This window comes from Mirounga angustirostris, unplaced genomic scaffold (assembly GCF_029215605.1).
Source record: "Mirounga angustirostris isolate CCGP_5_RB_7025 unplaced genomic scaffold, mMirAng1.0.hap1 SCAF_10, whole genome shotgun sequence".
Lineage (NCBI taxonomy): Eukaryota > Metazoa > Chordata > Mammalia > Carnivora > Phocidae > Mirounga > Mirounga angustirostris.
Window position 1 is genome coordinate 13,682,596 of NW_026991718.1, and position 8,227 is coordinate 13,690,822.

The window sequence follows — 8,227 nt, forward strand, 5'->3', positions numbered from 1 at the left end:
GAAATAAATCCTAGACTGCATGGATTTTTAAGTTCCCTGCTGCTGAATCTTCCTGAGATATGGCCCTTGGCTCAGCTCATCCTCAAAGGTCTATCCAGCCCGAATGTCAGAAATTTTCCTTCTTCTGGGGCTGCTTCTTCTAAAGCAGTGGCAGAGCCCACAGAATTCACTGTCCTCCAACTTCCATCTCCTTCTTCAGACAGGGTGGGTCACAGTGGCTCTGAAGAATGTTATTGGAAAGCCTCTGCATTTTCAGCTGCCTTTTCTTAACCTCTGGGGTCTTCCACCCTGGAAATATCTGGAGTGTTAATGGCAAAGGTGGTGCTGAATTCCTCAGCCGTATTCTGGGGAAAACTGGTGAAAACTTTTATGCATGTTATTTCCAAGTTCAGAAATCTTCTGTGGCTTCTTTCATTCAAAACATGAAAATCTAGGTTCTCTAATTTGGCGGCAAAATCTCTTTCTACTTGGATTCATCTATTCAACAAATACTCATCGAGGCTTGCTCACTAAGCACTGTGCTGTGGGTCAGGAGCATCTCTGGCCTCCTAGAACTGATGTCTGTGGCAGATAATCACAGAGCTAAGTATTTACTTGCAACAGTGCTAAGTAAGTGCAGGAGGCCAAGGGAGCTTCTAACTGAGGATCCAGACTCGTGTGGGGAGTCTGAAGAACTAGAAAACAGCTGGGGCTGGAGACGAAGAGTGAGGGTGGTCAGAGTCCCACAGAGGCTGGAGAAACAGGCAATATTGAGTTATGCTGGGCCTTGAAGAAAATTCTATGAGAAGAATGTGGGTCTTTATCAAAAGAGAAGTTAGAGGCCACTGTGGGATTTTTAAGCAGGGGGATAATATGATTATTTTGTCTGTAAACCTATCACTCTGGTTGCTGTTTAGAAGTGGTTTGGATGTGGAGCCTGGAAGCCCAAGAAACCAGGGGAGAATCTGTTGTGGCATCCCAGAGAGGAATGGAGGGGGATTTTGGAAAGAGGTGAGAATGTTGGAGAAAGTGAGAAGTGAATGAAGCTGTACAGTGGTCACATTAACTGCTCATATCTTCCAGTCGAATTGTCTGCTCTCACCTCTCCCTCATTTGTTTATTTAAATGCTATCGTTTGTCTTCACTGGCCTCTATTAAGAAAGATGGCTTCCTCTTTGTCACGGGCATAACACCATTTTCAGGCAGAAGATTTGGTTTCATTGCTTAAAGCCACTGGTCCTTAATCTCGCCCTGGGTGAGGAACGTAAATCTCCTTTCTTGTTTTGTTTTGTTTTGACATCTCCAAGTCCCATCAGAAACTGACCTCTTCAGTGAAGAGGATGCTGGCCTCATGGTATGGACTGAATTGTGTCCCCACAAATATATGTATTGAATCTCTAACCCCCAATGTGAATTTGTTTGGAGATGGAGGTTATAAGGAGGTAATTAAGGTTGAGTGAGGTCATAAAATTGGAATCTTAATCTGACGGGACTGGTGTTCTTATAAGAAGAGGAAGAGGCATCAGAATGCACTCTCTCTCCCTCTCTTTCTCTCTCTCTCTCCCTCTCTTTCTCTCTCTCTCTCCATCTCTTTCTCTCTCTCTCTCCCTCTCTTTCTCTCTCTCTCTCCAAGCTGGCACAAAGAAGTCACGTGAGGACAAAGTGAGAAGGCAGCCTACAAGTCAGGAAGAGAAGCTTCACTAAACATTGAATTTTCTGGTACCTTGATCTTGAACTTCCAGCCTCCAGAACTGTGATAAAATAAATCTCTATTGGGGCACCTGGGTGACGCAGTCAGTTAAGCGTCTGACTCTTGATTTCAGCTCAGGTCATGATCTCAGGATCATGAGATCAAGCCCCACATCAGGCGCTCCACTCAGTGAGGAGTCTGCTTGTCCCTCTCCCTCCACCTCTGCCCCGCCAAAATAAATAAATAAATAAATAAATAATAAATAAATAAAAGCTTAAAAAATAATTCTCTATTGTTTAAGACACTCAGTTTTTGGTCTTCTATTAGGACAGCCCAAGCTGACTTACACACATAGGTAAAGAAGAGTGGATCTCTTGGCTAATCATATTTGATTCTTTCACTGCTTTTTAGCTGCCCAAACCAGCCTTATGGAAGCTGACCCAAACTATTTTAAGAAAAAAATCTATATAAGAAAATGCCAGTAATTTGGACCCCACTCATTCCGAATTTGGGCCAATTCACATGGGCTAGGCTAACATGGCACTTGAAAAAGAGGTTGGCAGTTTTGGGAAATGCTATGCAAATTAATACAGTACACAGTATTAGATGGGTCAAGGAGACACTGGACAAACTCCCCTAGGTTGGTTTTTTTACTGGTTATGTGCCCATTAATGTAAATTTAACATGGTAAGGCCTCAATTTTCTCAGCCAAATAAAATTTTGACTGGTAGTATTGACCTCACAGAGATGTGTGAGGATTAAATGGGATGATGCATGCAACAAAATTTTCACTATTTCTTGTGTGTCATAAACACCCAAAAGATGATAGTTGCCTTTATTTGGAAATGCTCGTACTTGCTGAAGCAATCAAAAGAGCAAATGCAAATTATTTTCTATTTCTTAAGTTTGGCATATAAAAGACCTAAGCTGCTAAGACCAAACATACAAATCCTCACTAATCTAACTTACTCATAGAGAAACCTGCGAAATCATGACAAGCTAATAAAGATTCTGGAATTCAGGCTTCAGGGCTGTCAGTCTTGCCCCAGTCCACACATATCAGTGATGCTCACCAGTATGGCTTTTAGTCTTCCAACATAAGGATTTCTATTGTGCTTAAAATCATTGCTATTCTTTTCCCTGTACTGGGACACCTACCTAATAGGTGGGGAGGAAATGATGAAGACTTTGGAGCCAAGAGTCATGGAGTACAATCTGATTCTGCTATTCACTGGTCTACCACAGAGTAGGCTATTAGGAATATGTACTGAATGATGAATAAATGGATGAATGGATGAATAAGAGGATTGTCATAAAGATTAAATGGGATAAAAAATTAAAACATCTTTAAGAAGCGCTTGACACATACTAAATGCATAGGAATTCTTTCCTCTCTTTGAGTTCAATCAACATTCCCTGAGCACCAGAAATATGCAGACAGTATGCAAGGTGCTAGATTTCCATGATGACAGTGGGACACCAGGACAATTAATTGACATGATTTTCCCAAAAAACAGCTAAAATGGTGGTGAAGGAAGAGGAAGTAAATTATGTTAGTCCATTCAATAATTGTCCTTTGCCTTGGTCTTTTGAGTCAGATACAATGGATTACTATTATTTTTGATAAAGTTCAAACAGCTTTTGTGTATCTCTGTGTTCAGGATTACATTTCACTCTTGACAAAATATGATTTCCTAGTTCTATGAAAATATAACTGAAGGCTTTTCTTCAACATTGTCTAGATCTTTAAAATACCATTTACAGATACTCACTTTTCCTTTCAAAATACGTGACTTGTTCTGTTACACGTGGGATTGTCAGTCCTGCAGAATCTATGAGTGATTCAGAAGGAAGTGTTTTCACTAATTTCATATTTATTTCTATTGATTTTTTTGAAAGAACGACACTGCCAGAACAACTCAAAATTCGATTTTGTATGACCTGGAAGGGCACTGTACATGAAATGGTAATTGAGTGCAAATTACTTTATCAAACATTTATTGAGCACCTGCTACATGCCAGGCCCTGTATTAAGGGCTGTGGGATATCCAAAGATAAGCAAGAAATTGCCCTCTTACTGGACGGCCAAAGCCCATTAACACAGAATGACAAACCTACAAATGTCTACTCTTCGAGATAGCATAAGGGCCAGTAAAGTCTCATGATGTAGGGGGAGCATGATGCAGAGGTTAGAAAATGTACTTTCTGTGCACCTTCACAAAGCAGAACTAGGAAAATGTCAACCAGGTGAGTTTTTTTGGCAAAAAATAATTTAACCGCAGAGACAGCTTTCTTTTTTTTTTTTCTAAGATTTAATTTAATTTATTTATTTGTCAGAGAGAGAGAGCAAGAGAGCACATAAGCGGGGGGAGAGGAGCAGCATGCAGAGGGAGAAGCAGACTCCCCACTGAGCAGGGAGCCTGATGCGGGGCTCGATCCCGGGACTCCAGGATCATGACCTGAGCCGAAGGCAGACGCTTAATGACTGAGCCACCCAGGCATCCCCAGAGATAGCTTTCTTAATAGGCAGATAGAATGAATGATGAATTTATCTTCTCAATTTCCCCCCAAAAGTTTTATCTACCAGATAGGAGTTCTGGGTTGCAAGGCACGGAGAATCTCAAAGTAGCTCAAGCAAAGGAGAGAATTTGTGACTAATGTAGATGGAAAGCCCAGTGGTGGATCTGGTTCAGGCTATGTTCTCAGAGGTGCATTTTCTCCATTGTGTGGCTCTGACTCCTGTCATGTACCCATCCTCAGGGAGGCTCTCCCTCTGTGAGTGGAAGTTGGCTGCAGGACTTGCAGGCCTTTCATCCCCCTACCTCTAGCTTCAAGCCTGGGGGGAAGGTTAAGGGTGTCTTCTCCAGAACCCTCAGCAAAGTTTTAGTGGTGTCTTGTGGCTCTGATTCAGCGTTTGAGCCATCTCTAAACCAATCACTATGGCCAGGGGAATGCAGGACCCTGATTGGCTCTGGTCATTGAGGAGCAACTGCTAGAGCTGAGAGTGGAATCAACTCCATCCATACTGCATAGGCCCAGAGCTGGCCAGATTCTGGTGCACTTTACCAAAAGAAGGGTAAAGGAGTTTGGATGGCAAAGAGTATATTTTATCTAACTAGGCAGACCAATTAATGAAGAATGTATTAGAAGTGATTGGAACAAAAAGTGATAATTTTTCCAAATTATTTTTTTATTCTTTTTTTTTTTTAAGATTTATTTATTTATTTGAGAGAGAGAGAATGAGAGAGAGAGAGAGAGAGAGCACGTGAGAAGGGAGAGGGCCAGAGGGAGAAGCAGACTCTCCGCCGAGGAGGGAGCCCGATGCGGGGCTCGATCCCGGGACTCCAGGATCATGACCTGAGCCGAAGGCAGTTGCTTAACCGACTGAGCCACCCAGGCGCCCCCAAATTATTTTTAAATTAAAATGTGACTGGTGTACTGTGCTGGGGTTCCCCATCTTTGGTTTTCAAAAATAAAACACCTTCTCCACATCCTAATGTGTTAGACATACACTGAGGCCTCATGTGGCCCAGAACCGTTTAGATATTTGGGTGAAATGACATCGTCTCTACTCTCAACAGCTTGCCGGCCTCTGAAATAAACAGGAAACACAGAATCAGAAGTGTCCAGGGATCCCGCTTTTCTCTTTTTGAAAAGGGTTTCCTTTTCATTCAATCTGAATGTCATGTAGTTAGTAAGTTGGGAAATAGACTCCATAAGTCAATACAGAAACTGATATTGGATTGCATTAGTTTCCTGTGATAGATGAGCTCTTCAACATATCAAGACAATGTCTACCTCGAAAGCAGCTGCCGAAGTGATACTCTTAAAATAGGGATGTAATCAGGGATTTGCTCCTGTGGTCAATTCCAAATTCCTGGCATGGTTCTCAATGGTGGGCTTATTCTCCACCACTTCCAGTTCCAACACTTGGTATTTCAGATCCAGTGCACTCCTCAGGCCTCATGGAAGCTTTCTAAGTCATTGCACATGGTGACTCCTCTGTTGTATTTTCTACGTACCTCAAGTAGCAGGTCAGATGTCACTTCCTATCTGAAGAGTTCTTCTCTGATCTTTCAGAGCATTGTATAAATCTTCTGTCTCTGTTGAGCACTCATTACATGGCATTGTAGTGGGTTTTTGTTTTTGTTTTTGTTTTTGCCCATCTCCCACACCTTGGGACTGTGAGCATCTTGGGAGGAAGTTTGGAATCTGCTGATTCCCTGGGAGGTGGCATCTGGTATCTAACGGAGCCCTCCAGGGATAAGGCTTTTATTTCCTGTAACACCTCAGACTCATTGCTGGACAACATTCATGTTAGAAAGTTCTCTATACTGAGCTGAAACCTGTTTCCTCTCTGTGACTTTTACTCATTGATTCTGAGGGCCTTCTGGAGTCATGAGAATAAGTCAACTCTGTTTGGGCCCCTGACCGCCCTTCCCTCATTGTTGAGACAGCTGTCATAGGTCTCTGAGCCTCTTCTTTGGATTAAACAGCCTAAACTCCTTCGAGCATCCCTCTCAGTTCTCAGAGGCTGATCCCTCACCATTCAGATCATTGTGCTTAAAACACACCCCAGTGTGCCTCTGTCAAGTTCCCTCGAAAGAGGGGGTGGGGGAGTATCTGGAGCAGACAGACCCAGGAAACCATGGCCCCCCTTGAGCAGGGCATTGCTTTTCTTCTCTTGCTGCCTAACGACTCAACAATTTTAGGTTTTTTTCAGATCTAGAATCCTGCTGGCTCAGGTTGTGCTTGTGGTCAGTCGATACTTGAAATATTTCACAACTTAAAATAAAAATACCTTTAAAGACCCTCTGTCAATCTAAGTCACCCCTTCTTGCACTTAGGCAATTCATTTTTTAACCCTCAATGGCAGTGTCCACATTTATCCATATTGCTCTCCATCCTGAAATACCACAACCCTCCCATTCAGCCTTTCATAGAGGAGTGACTGCAAGTAACGATCACGGGCTGAGCTATTGAATCAGGAGTGCCCTGGTGCACCCATTTAACCTTGTACTCCCTGGCCTTCGCTACTTGGCCAGCTGACGACTGGCTTGGAAGCCTATGCTGTCAACCAGCCTCAACTTCCAAAGCTATCACTGCCCTAGGGAGCCCCTTGGTTCCCTATTTAGAAGAGGTACATTAGGATTCTGTACATGGTCGGTGCTCAATGTATGCTAAGTGAAGACTGGGTTTCATGTGATGACTCTATCAGAAAAAAAGGAAGTGAATAACAAATAGTAGAGAAATGAGGCTCTACCAATTAAATGCCCAAAACATCAGACAGTGAGACTATTTCTAGTTCAAGAGAATTTGAGGAAAGAGGCTTTAGAGGGAAGAATGTGCTGCTTAGTTAAGTAAGGAGAACTTGATTTCAAATGCAAAACTGCCAAAATAAGCTGGGTAAGAAAGGATCATGTTAAGAATTTTAAAAAGAGAAGTACCTTCTTTGATTTGGTCAGACTCCCTAATCGAGATGTCAAGCCCAGTGGGGAGACTGTAATGTTTTGAGATGTGTCACTTTGGGTTGGAAAGTCCTGGAGAGAGGTCAACTCTTCCTCACTCCACACCCCAGACCTTTCAGAGCTACGTTAGGCTAAGCAGGTGTACTAGCCCTGCCAATGGATAACTCGGTCTTTCCTAAATTCGCTACAAGAAGTGCCACCACATCGTTGCTGTTATGGATTGAAAGTTTGAGCCCCCCCGCCCAAAACAGAATTCTTATGTTGAAATCCTAACCCCCAGTATGATGTATGAAAAGGTGGGGCCTTTGGGAGGTAATGAGGTTACAAGTGTGGGGCCCATGTGTCTATGAAGGATTAGTATCTTTATAAAAGAGACTTCAAAAAATGTCTCCACTCTCCACCCTGTGAGGATCTAAGGAGAAGATAGCCATCTGCAAACCAGAGGAAGGGGGTTCTCACCAGAATCCAATCATGGTGGCACCTTTATCTTGAACTGCCAGTCTCCAGAGCTGTGAGAAATACGTTTCTATTGTCCATAAGCCACCCAGTCTATGATATAATTTGTTACAGCCGCCAGAATGGACTCAGACACTTGTGTTGAACATAAAGCTGATCATCAGGCATTGTGGATTTGGGTAGCCCACCATACTGTACTCAGCCTTGCTGCTCTTGGAGAGTATTGAGGATTCTTGTCCCCTGCTATACTCTCACTTGTATTGTTTTAACTATTAGAGGGATACCCCAGCCAAAGCTAGAATTAGAAACGAATAATGTTTCTGCCTCCTTCTGTCCTTTCTTTTTCCACAAGGGTTTGCTGAGTGCTCACGAGAGCCCCCAAACTGACTTCACCCCGGGACAATCAGGGTGAGTTAAATACAATCTCAGAATAATTTTAATGTACAGTAAATATAGCTGCAAAAGTATATAGCAGGTACCAATTGAGAGCATCTGTTGGGTCAAAGATGGGGGGAGAGGCACTGTTGGAGGCAGGAATCATGTGCGGCGCATCTCAAATGGTGGGCGTGAACATGATTAAGGGATATGGGCACCCATATGACTGTCCTCCAAATGCTGGCTCCACATAACTTCT

General features: G+C 42.9%; 1 long non-coding RNA gene across 2 annotated transcripts in view; it reads left to right on the top strand.

Annotated features, from left to right (window-relative positions):
* LOC123850842 (uncharacterized) overlaps nucleotides 1-8,003 on the top strand; it is a 59,336-nt gene extending 51,333 nt beyond the window's left edge. For both annotated transcript variants that reach the window (XR_010405440.1, XR_006792418.2), the window contains one exon: nucleotides 7,946-8,003. This is a non-coding gene — a long non-coding RNA (uncharacterized LOC123850842). The remainder of the gene's footprint in view (nucleotides 1-7,945) is intronic.
* The last annotated feature ends 224 nt before the right edge of the window (nucleotides 8,004-8,227 follow it).